Source organism: Spodoptera frugiperda, chromosome 25 (genome assembly GCF_023101765.2).
Source record: "Spodoptera frugiperda isolate SF20-4 chromosome 25, AGI-APGP_CSIRO_Sfru_2.0, whole genome shotgun sequence".
In the NCBI taxonomy this organism is placed as follows: domain Eukaryota; kingdom Metazoa; phylum Arthropoda; class Insecta; order Lepidoptera; family Noctuidae; genus Spodoptera; species Spodoptera frugiperda.
The window spans coordinates 705705-718222 of NC_064236.1; the positions used below are offsets into that span (position 1 = coordinate 705705).

At 34.5% G+C, this 12518-nt stretch overlaps 1 protein-coding gene and 1 long non-coding RNA gene across 17 annotated transcripts in view; both read right to left on the reverse strand.

Moving 5' to 3' along the window:
- The window catches only part of LOC118263888 (coiled-coil domain-containing protein AGAP005037), a 355131-nt gene that overhangs the window by 249676 nt on the left and 92937 nt on the right, over positions 1-12518 (reverse strand). The window lies entirely within an intron of this gene.
- LOC118264020 (uncharacterized) lies at positions 1500-2602 on the reverse strand. The gene is made up of 2 exons (XR_004782640.2): positions 2209-2602; positions 1500-1922 (listed from the first exon to the last, which is right to left on the reverse strand). It is a non-coding gene; the product is annotated as an uncharacterized LOC118264020 (long non-coding RNA).

The window sequence follows — 12518 nt, forward strand, 5'->3', positions numbered from 1 at the left end:
GCAAATAACGCTATATTACGACTGTCCAAACACACTTACGTAAGGTATTTTTTTTTATTTGCCTTTTTACCTTTTTTAATTTTTAAAGTATGCAAAGATTTCCCTATATTATCTATAATTATAATTTAATCGCTGTCATACTGTCACACGAGAAAATGTAGGAAGCTGCGCTGTGTGAGCAGTCAACGCCTCCACTCACACCAATATATACAGCTATCTCTCTCTTACGACAATACACAGTTGGTGTGCGAAAGAGATGAACATTGATAGATCGGCTCCTGCTTAAAAGGCCCTAACTTGACCTGAACCCTCATAACCTACTTCCTTAATATTCCAAGGTCAATGTAAAAAATGTTATTACTCCGCACAACCTTTTACTTTTTCTAAAAATTCTTTTTCCTTTTAATTTTTAGTAAGTTAATTGAAAAACAAGAGCCTTCAAGGGGATTATTTTCCTTTAGCAAAATGTAAATAAAGGCTGTTTTTCTTCGAAATTCCCCAATGAGTGTTTCGTTATTTTTGTAAGTGTATTTAAGACGTTCGTTTATAAAATGTTTGGAAGTTTTATAGCAAAATATGCCTAATAAGGAAAAATTAAGGTGGTTTCTTTTTGTATTAACTTGTTATTAAAAACAACACACATTTTTATAAATGTTTCAATTTAAACTGATATACTGATAACATGGTTAAACTTAATAGACAATAACCCATTATAATTTAATAATATTCAAATCAGTTTATTTATGTTTGCATTTGAATTATGCACTCTCAATTGTGTATAATCCTTATTGAAGTACTGCTGCCCAATAAAAAGCTAGAAAACATGAAAAGTCATAAAAGTTTACAACTATAAATAATTTCCCCCCGCGCGCCGCCAACTGATGAATGAAACGTGAACGCACGTGATCACGGCGGATCGTAGTAAAATTGAACTGTTCGCAAATATAATACAGATGTATAGTGCATGTAGTGGATTTATGAATCGGCGTATGTTGAACGTGAGTCAGTCGTCGACCGTATGTGCTACGCGGTAAGGTTGAATTCAGTCTAGGTTGACAGTTAGGCTGTACTACGAACGAATGTAGTGCTTAATATAGAGCTGTGCAACGCGCAGAATCAGATGCATCGGAGAGCTCGAGGAGGGAAGGCGTCGCTGCGCCGCAGTAATAGATCACGTGGCCACCCCACCCGGCACTCCACGGCCAGCACGCTGCGTGACACACCCGCCGGCGGACGTAAACAATTAGTTTTGTGACTTGTTGCGGTGCCATTTTTAGCTAATCCGCGTCTCAGTGTCCTAGTGTGTACCTAGCTATACATTAGGACATCTCGCCTGAGAATTTGTGGAGCGGCCGGTGCCCAGCCCTTTCGTTTTGCCAATTCGAAACTAGAGGGCGCTGTCAGAGCCCACGAGCGCCCTCTTTGAAACTGAACAGTTTAGCTTGTTTTTGCCGTAGGTAAGTTATATGTATGTATATATCTGCCAGTTATGTTGCGCAACATGGGGTGGGGTACTTGTGCGCAGGCTTGTCGCCAACGATCGATGTGGGCGACGCCCTTGCGCGGTGGAATACCAAACGTTATCCCCCCCTACCCCTCTAACATGTCTTCACACCAAATTTTGGGACTGAGAAATACTAGGGAAGAATTCTTAAGACGGTCAAGAGCAGACCGGTCGCACGGCAGCACGCGCCGGCGCGCGCCGCCCGTGTGCTCCCACTAGCGACCGACAGCTGTCGACGCAATACGTCCACTCCCCTCGAGCGTCGAAACAGCTCTCCTGTAATACTATTGCAGCGCCCGTACCGCCTCGCGCCGAGTCCAAATTCTAGGAAATGGAGGTAAACTCGGCGGCGTCCGATACAGCATAGGGTGGCGCCCCCCCACCACCCCCCCGCGCGGGGTAAAATGCAACTTCGATACTGTAAAGGATATTTTTTAAACAATTAATTAATAATATATATGTACAGATAATATGTCTATAAAATATATAATTATATTTAAATATATATATATGTATATATATATATATATATATATTTATTTATAATAAAAAAAAATACAAATAAAAATTTTATTTTTACGAAAAATACTAATATTGAATTGTATACACAATACAATTCTACAAATAAAAATTCAGTCAAATAAATAAATAAATAATTAAATAAAATATATACATATATATTTTTATTAGTCTGAAATACTTACGCATGAATTTTACAAGTTATGAAACAAAAACTAACTAAAATTTATGAATTGAATTTAAGTAAAGTTTGTTTAAAAAGAGTGCAAAATTTGTTTCATGAAAGACGTGCGTCCCCGCCGACTGCCGCCAGCACGCTGGGACACTGCCGTACGTACGCAACGTAGTGCGGCAGTCGGGGCGGGCGGGCGCATGCGCTGCGCAGCTAGGTTGCGCCGTGGCGGCTCTAGGCGGGAAGCTCTAGGATTGGACGCAACATGTCTGTCGTACCAAGTACAATGACTCATAGCCTGACCTTTGCCACAGATTATTTGTAGCTAGATTAAATTAGGAGACGTACTAGAATATTTTTTTTTTTATTAATAAATTGTATATTGAATTCTAAAATAAGTAAATCATTACTAGTTATGAAACGTATAAAAAAGTAGTAAAACAAACACTTTTTAATAGTTTTTTTTTTCGTAAAACATGTTAACTTTTTATTATTCTGAAGCTAATTTAGACAAGCTATATTTCTTTCTACTCTTACAATATTGTCACTAAAAATAGAAGTGTCCGCGAATAGTGCGCCACTACTAGTGGGAGCGAGGTGTCCGTGGCGGGTCATGACCCGTCTCCGTGGTTACGTAAGAACAGTGCACTCCGCCGCCTCACGCTACTATTAATTATCAATCAGTATTGGAACGCGACCGGCGACACTATCTCTGAAATAACTTCGTCTCTAGCATTTTAATTACATTTGCATTTACGTAGTTGGTGTTTCCATTTAGTTTTGTGATAGTAGATAGATATATATTTTATTCAAACAAATAATTACTTTAATTATAATAAACATTAGTATTGTTTTTTTTTCTTAGTAGATTTAATTAAATATCAAGTATATGATTGACATGCATGATTTTACTTCAATTTTTAAAATGATAACAGTAGTTCCTTAGAGTTGTTTTCAAACAAATAAACTCTTTAGGTTTATACGGTTATGTATAGTTAGTACATATATAAATATGATGAATACGTATATCGTATAATTATATCTATTTAATAGGTAACATGTATAACAATAATTGAAAATTAAGCTTACTATGATATATGATGATGATACTTTTTTAATCATTGATTATCTATGACAACTCCGGCAACCTTGTACAAGATCAAAAGGCTTCGACCCACTGAAACATTTTTTACTCTGACGTAATCGAGAGCTACCCAACGTCGGAACCATAAAATATTCCCGCATCGCATTTTAAAAGCATTTTATAAAAATCCAGTTATTTTATCGAGTATTATCTGAAACGTCGAATGTAAATGACACTCAACTGACTAACGCTCGTAAAAAAGTTTTAACGAACAATTTTCCCTGCGCCATCCATTCAATAAAGGGTGAACGATATTCATTCAATTCTCGACATCGCGCGGCCGCGGCCATAGCGGAAAAAATAAATTCTTTACAAGCCATGCCGTGCCATATAGAAAATAAAAAAGGCAATATGAATATAAACTCGTTAGATTCATTCAAAAAGTTTATTTTATTAATAAATACAGCTTCCACGGTTTTAATGAACGCGCAGTAATTAGTGACACTCGAGTTTAATTAATGCAATTCGACATTTCATTTACTGCGGAGCCGTGGAGCAGGAGGCGAAAATCAAGCTCCATCCAAAACATGGGACTGAAATAAATTATTCCCTGAATTTATTTCACTTCTTATTCAAAATTTTAATTTTTAATTCTGTAGTACTGTTCATACCTTTTAATCAGATATGTCACCAAAAACAGCCCTTAATGGTCTATAGATATTCTATAGGCTTCCTATACATAAGACTTTCCCATAAACCCCGCGCATGCCTAGTTCGGTCGTTCAAAGGTTCAAGGTCACTACAGAGCGCTGCCCTGGTCTCTGTGAAATAACTCCCTTATAGGCATTTTCCCCAATAATTCCTAAACTGACACTTAATTAAAAATCACTTCGCGTGACTAGCCCAAAATAATCCCTTGCTTGTACTTTTAGGCGTTACTTAAAATTTAGTGTAAACAAAAATGACGTTGTCTATCTTAGTGTAAGGGTTTCTTTTGATTTAAAAACCGGTTGATCAAATAGGGCATTAGTCGATGAATTAAATCCACTTCATTAATTCTTCGAATTTTCATACATACATACATAACCTCATGCCTGTCTCCCATGGGGGTAGGCAGAGACAATGGAACACCAATTGCCACGGTTCTTATTAATTTTCGAATTTTCATTAATTAAAAATTCATCTTCACAAATTGCTTTATCACGGTAACCACAAACGCACCAGATTTTAACACGTAAACATTATGTTTAACCATTTATTAAAGGTAAAGCTTGCGTACAGGAGTGCCAGGCAGTATACCGATGGGTAAATTAATTGATGACCACCAACGGAAGGTAATACAATTTACGCGCCACAACCACAACTACCTTTAACAACGTACACAGCGCAAAATAACATTGGCACGCTTTTAGCACACGAAAATGTGGTTTAAATACATCCCTGTATAGCTGGCCAGCCATATAAATGTTCGCAGATTTATTCTATAAACAAAATAACAAATTAGAAAAACAAATTCATTCACCAATTCTATACTAATACTTTTTCTTCTAAGAATTCGAACGTCAGATGTTTTTTCATTCAGATTTCTATTAGCTATACAAATAAAATATTTACTTATTTCTCTCTATTTCTCAATTCTAAATTAAGTGTCCACAAATTGAATAGAAAAACATAATTTTGTTTCGCCTTTGGGCACGACTTTGATAAATATTCATGTCAGTGTATCAAGACATTTTTTTATCAATAATTTAATATTAGTTTATTGGAGAGAAACTAATATTTGTATTAATATAAGTTAGTTGAACACAAGCCAAAATTAAATACTGGATAAAATTTCAAAGTCAAACTAAAAGCTATTGCTGGTAGAATTTTTTAAACAAACTCATGTTAAAATCCAATTTTATTTTATGAAACGAACACTCGGGTCACTAGAGGGTTCGATGGAATTCAGCAAAAAGCATAATGCACTTAATATCTCAACGTGGAATTTTGCTGAAATCGCGATTGAAATATTTCAGTGATATCACAATGCAGAAAGAGCAATGGGAGCAATTAATCTCGATAATGGACAGAGGCAATTCAGCCGACGGTAACAGTTATAAACGGGATCGACCACGGGATTATCCTTTGTTATTATCGAAATTAAATATAATCTGGTAATAGCACTCGTGCCAGACGTTCGTTCAATAAAATAAAAGGATTTACTTATGCCTTTTAACGAAAGTGGTATCAATTATAAATATTAAAGTGACTGAAGAATTTCTTCTTTTTTTTGTACGCGGTTTTGTATTGAATATTTATTTTCGTGTTGGATAGGGCTATAGGTTATAAAACATAATCCTACGATCATTAGGAGCTGAACAGCGGGTAGAACGCACGTCAATAGGTATATCGGCATTTATAATCTGTCTATAGTTACTATGTCTGAACTGAATTACTGTACTTTTTAAAACATGAAAAATACCTTGATTGGCTATACACAGGAATAAATAAAACAGAAAAGCAATGTTTTGAAGAGTGCCTATACAAAATGTTGTAAAATAAGAAAATGTGTTCTGTTTATTACCCTTTAGACCGGGAGATGTTAAAATGATTCCCCCGAATGGTTCCAGTTAGTACCTTAATATTAATAAAAAAAATCTCATTTTCTTCTTTATTTTTCTAGAACTCTTCTCGTTATGATCATCGTAACACTTTTTAAGCGAAATAAGTAATTGACCATTACCTCAGAATTTACACGCAAATAAGGTTAAAAAAGCAACGTGATGTTTTTATACTCCTGTAGGTTAATTAAAAGCTCGCTCTCTACATCGCAACATAAACAGTTTTTACTTCACGATATTTTTTCACTAAATGAGAAGTATATTTATTCTACCCTGCGCTAATAGTGGTGCAATTTAAAACACACTCCAACACCGATTTAAACTGGAAAATAACTAAGACTCGAGTTTTCATCTGAAATAATATTAAATTGGAATTTATCAGTTAGCAAACCAAATAGGAATTGTCTAAACGTTTCGCAATATCGACGGGTATTTGTTCGCGTCGCTTCGTTTGATCGCGCTAGCACTATTTGGTATTTCCCACAATTTGGTATTGATAGTTGCAAAATGTAAATTACTGCAAATTGATTTACCCCAAAAAGGTAAACTGAAACACAGTTTGCAATTATTATGTAGTACATTGGACTTGCTTATATCTCTGTTTGATTTTCTTTTTTAATCTTTATTTATTTAGGTCTTTTTATTTTTATAAACTTGTCTGGCATACACTGGTCTGGCACGCCTGCGACTTCATCTACGTGGATTAGTAACTTAGGCAGCTTTTTTAAATGTTGCCTATATAGAACTTTTAAAATAGGTTTCTAAAAAAACAGGGACTTGGATGAATATCCATTTCTATTTTCTATTCTATTCTAAGATAAACGTATATTCATACGTTTATAAGTATTAAAAAATCCTTTGAAAGCAAAAATTCAAGATAAAGTTTGTATCATTAACACTAATCGTTCCTTTGAAATAGCATGAAAAATCAACTCAGAATCTCCTTTTACATTTGTGACTCCACAATCAATGAGCCGATTCTTTTTAAATCCTTTTTCCCATTACTTTCCACCATCGCATACACTCGTTGCCCTCCATTACAACACAAACAAGAAAATAGCAGCCCGAGTACTTTGCCAATGAAAGGAAATAAGAATTAATCCGCAAAGAGAGGTTGCTAATAGAATTCGCTTTTTCCGAAGCAAATCGAATGGGTATCAAAGAGTGAAAGAGGGATGTGTAAAAGGAGGACTATATGAAGATTATTCAAGTGATAATCTGCTCCCTGCACCTCTATGGGTAAATGAGCACGTACATTAGCGCGCTCACCTGTAGCTCGCCTCTTGTCTCGCCAAATTAACTTTACCTTTGTCCACAAATGCACATTTTGCAAAAAGAATTTGACCACTATTATGTGAGATAGTAAACTTAGTAGCTCTATTTGGTTCAGTTTTACGGTTTTTTTTTTATGTAATAAGTCTGTTTTGTGACCTAATCCCAATTAGATTTTAATATCTCAATATTTCTTGAAACTGCTGCATTTGAAGACTGACCGACAGACATTTTTAATGTTATAATATTTGCTTTGATGTTCGTGTATGAAAAGTACCTTCCTGGTCTACTGATTTGAAATAAATTATTTTGAATTTGACTATGACAATATTAAAAAGACAGCAACTATAGTCTTCTTCATCACAAAAGAAATAGAAAAGTAGTGCGCAAGCAACTCTTCAAAATTAGTTTAAGAATAGATGCTTTAATTTCTCTTTAACATTTACACGCTCATTTAAATATACAGTTTTCATAATTCTCAGAAAACGTCCCTTTGTTCATTCCTTTAATATAATCACATTTTGTCGATATAGAAACGCTTAAGTTCATTCACATAAGGTTCAAATTATCCACTTGTTATTGAGTCGTACTGACTTTTGGTTCGGCTGAACCCAATCATATTGGTTCATTGAGTCTTGAACTGAAGTTTAACTGTTTTAGTAGATTCGTTAACCAACTTTATAGAGATGTTGCCTTCGATACAGCTGGGGTTGGTACACATCTGTGCAGAACAGTGACTAGTTAACTGCCACTATTTTGTAGTATTTAGTTTGTTTGATATTGTGATTGTTCGGTTCTAATATTTGATTTTTAGTTTAATTATTATGATTAGGAATTAATTTTGTAGATTATTGAAAATTACATTAAATCGTTTAATCAAATGTAATGGAAAACTAAACGCTTTCAGTCAGAAAATAATTCATAGTAAACTTTTAATTATTTTCTACGCCTAACCGTCTCTAAACTTAGTCTAAACCAGTGTAAATAAAAAATCCTATTTTCACGGTTGTCTTTTTAGCATAACTTTAAGTATTCATTCGCTACAAACCAGTTTTCAAATAAATTATTAGTAGGAAACTCTTTAAGCAGTCGTTTACTTGCAGTGAGAGTAAATTGTTAATACATTCTCTTTCTTAAGAATATTTTATGGAGCAATTATGTAAACGGACACACCTGGGACGCCATTAGTGGTTAAGGAATTTCATGTTCAGGTAATCTTTTCGTTGGCCAGCGCGGATATACTGTGACTTATAATATTTTGAAGTGGACTTGTGTATGGAGTTGTCTAGATTAGACGCAAAAATAATTAAGTAATAAATGAGAGTTAAATATTTTCTAATTCAGTGACCCAAAAACAAATTTTAGGTCACTTTTGACGCGTCCAAAACTTCGAAGGTCCTCGCTAATGCTCTTGCGCTATCACTCGACCCAGGCAAATTTTCAGACATCCCCTATTAAGACCCTCGACACTTTAATTGAACACGTTTTTCGATTAACTTTTTAAACTTTCTTCGTTCAATTCATTCTACGTTTTTTTTTTCATTCCAACGCTCTTTCCGCTCTTATTGTTGGAGTTCACCGCGCACAAATAGAAAAAGTTTTTCGCGTTATTAAAAGCTCGGTCTGAAGCCAATTCGTAAGTACCAAGTTACTGTGAATCTTGTTAAATTGTGGCCGTTTTAGATACTGCTTCAAAGGAAAACATTCGCAAAAAAGAAGTAATTTTCTTTTGTGTAATGTTACATACTTATTTTTTTCTTTATTTTGAAGTCTTACTGCCGTACTTAGAGACATTTGACCAGGATTACTTAAACGATTCCTTTAGTAACGATGCTAAGGACTGGGTTAAGTAACCATTAAATGAGTCTGGACATGGCGGTACCTAAATCGTATTATTCTGTGGCCTGACGATCATAATTGAAATCTCGTTTGTATTCTTGAAGTCGTAAAAGCGGTAGTACTTTTTAAACTTTTTAAGTGTCTCTGACAACAAATCTAAAGAAGCACACCAGAGTGTTGACGGTTTGTAATCTTACTACCGCGATATTGTTAAAACAAATGTACTTTAAGTATCTTCCAAATACTAATATTTAAATAAATTATACACAAAAGACTTGAATATAAAGAATATAAGATAATACAAAGCCGAGGAGTCTACTTTCTTCAATTTCCAAGATTAAATGAATGCAAACTAGAAGCAAAGAAATTAACCTACTTACTTTATGTTTGACACAATTCATGTTTCTGGCAAACTCTGTGAAGCCCACTTAAGATATATCTGCCACACAGTAATAAAACGTTGGAATTAGTCCATAAAAATAAATACACTGCATTATGTCGGACATTAAAGTATTCCACGACGACGTCACTATAAAAAGGTTTATCCTACTTAGGCATTAGGGTCGAAAGTCCAGCTAGCATTTTGTGTAGTGCCCGCAACTGCCACTTATATGAAAATGTGTACTTTTTATTTCATAACGCGGTTTTGTGCTCTACTCTCCCACAGTACAAAATTGCAAAGAATATTTGGTTTGTTTTGTTTGGTATGCACTTTGTTGGTTTTAAAATTAAACTAATGAGGCTAAGGGAGAATTCGTGTTATCTTCCCTGTATATTATTAGAAGATTTTTCTCTCGTTTTTGGTTATTACTTTCCGTAGTATGCCTCATAACTCACCTTAAACTCGGTTCAGCAATTCTCTGCTAGATAGGATACGAATGTTGCTGGTTTACTCACCTGAAACAAAACACAAAATAAATTAGTAACTCAAGACGGTACTATAGTAAGGTCAATATTCTTTGGATTTGCATTTAAAATATACTATCATCGCATCGGGTCAATAATATTGTACAGTTATATGGCTTCTCGAGAAAAAAGAAAGCTACCTACTTAAATTTAAAACTACACATTTCATATTAACTAAGGTGATATTCGAAACTGAAAACACGAGGGTATTCATCACGTCAGAGGGAACCGTGAAAGCAACCGCCGGTTAATGCAAACTTTGACGTTAAATTAATTACCGCGCGGCATAGGTTAAGTAAAGTTCCAATGCTCGGCGGAACACGGGCCACAAACATTTATAAGGTGTGTGAAAACATTCTCAGATTACTTTTTATTTAACAACTTATATTAAAGCCGCCTTTCGAAACGTTAAAACAAAGACTGAATTAATACTGGCGTTTGATGGAATGTAACTTTTATTGAAACTGTTTGAAGTTAGGTTATTATTTCCTCTCAGTTGAATTATATTGGGAAAGTTGGTTTTTCAAAAACACGCTTGTCGAAACGTTCGTGACTGAATACTTTAGTAAGTAAGTTTTTAATGTCCCAGTTGGCATTAAAAACTTTTTCCAATGTTTTTCGATTCTAAATAAATGATAAATGATATTTATTTCTGTAAATAGATTATAAAATAACACTTTTACACGTCAATATTTTAAATAGCTAGATGAGGCCGGCATTTCCTATCCGACTACTCTGAGAAGAAATGCCGAAACAAACTCAGAGAATAAGAATAAGAACTAATTCAGGGTTAGCACTGTTTTGTAACAGATTTTGGTTTTATGTCTGTACTTTATTATCACACCACCGTACGGATTACACTCTATAGATACTACTGCTTTCCAGAATTTGAGTTCACACTAGTCGTAGTGTGAACTCAAATTCTGGTCGCATTACAACCGTATCTCGCATCCAAATCCGCCTTAACACTCCGTTGCTTTCATGGTCTGAGATATCCTGGGAATTTAAAAACAAATCCTTGCGTGCCAAACGAAATTAGACATTAAAACCATTAATTTACATAACATAACTAAACAGAAACGTTAATAAATTGATCGCGACAAAATTTTAATTACAGCTTATTTAGTCAAAAATTAAGACATTTAATATTACGTAAAGAATTAATTTGCTTAGTAACCCATTCTCCTCATTGTGCGACACGCAGGCAATGCTTGTTTAATATTAAAGCTTATTTACGAAAATAAACGGCAAGGCCTTGGCTTGGGAGCCTTTCATTACAATTGTGTACCACAAAGTTCACGGGTTTCTAATTAATTCGGCAAATCACCAACCCGGAGGCCCCTTTCGCACGAGACTTATTAACGCGATCAAAAAACGTTCAAATAAACCAAATCCCTCTGCTAGTGTTCATAAGTCCAGCGCTTCTAAAACGCCATGCTTTTATCAAGTGTTGCATGTTCAACACTTTGCTTTGGGCGATAAAGACTAATTTGTATTGCATACATACACCAACGCCGAATTTTAACGTGAAGTTAATAAAACTCTCGTGCGAATAGGGCCTTAGGGTAAAGGGTAACGTGGACCGTTTGACCTCTAACTAAGCTATCCTTTATTCTATATACATACTTACGTACCGGGTTTATGTAAGACCCTGCTATAGTCAGAAAATTGTATTGTTTCAGGTAAGTAAATAAACACCTTCATCATCGAGCAACGCGACGCAAATGCCTTATAAGAAGTTTAATCGGTATGTATATTTTTGTAATAGTTTTTCTATTATTTATAGAAAAGTACATATATATCCTAGAAAATATTTTTTATAGTGGTATCATGACCACTATAAAAATTATTCTTTTTTATTCTGGTTTCGTGGGTATTACCAAGGGACTATGATGTGCCCAGAATATTTCGCAGCATTCGCCTCATGTTACTGACGTTGCCTTTAAAAATATTATTATATTTCTGAAATTCATGTTACGTAACACCGAAATAGGCAGCTTTTTCATGAAGGATCATATTTTTACTCGACGTCGCGACATATCTGTATTATGAAATCAGAATTTTCTTTCCTAAGAAAATCTGTTGGCTGCACAAACAAGTTGATACAACCTGACCATTAATTAATATAAACTAAAAAGAATACCACTTTTATCCTACAAAGGATTTTAAAATATTTTATGAAATTAATATGCACTAAAAAGTAAAAGAAATAATTGCGTATTTTTCAACAACTTAATAGATCAACTAACTTTACTAACTCATCACACACATTATAATGTAAGTAGGTACAATTATTGTTATTTCTGGAGTCGGTGTCAGCCAACTAAGATAGGTTTGTTATTTACCTATTATCACAACAAAACATTGCAGTTTTACACCAGTTGTAAGAAGGTACTCAACCACCACTCCGCCCGTGCCGTGCTAGTTGTTGGCGTTTCCTAGGCTGACACCGACTCCAAAAATAACAATAATTGTACCTACTTACATTATAATGTGTGTGATGAGTTAGTAAAGTTAGTTGATCTATTAAGTTGTTGAAAAATACGCAATTATTTCTTTTACTTTTTAGTGCATATTAATTTGTTTTGGAATATTTATTTTTTGAAGTCGGTTTTTTTT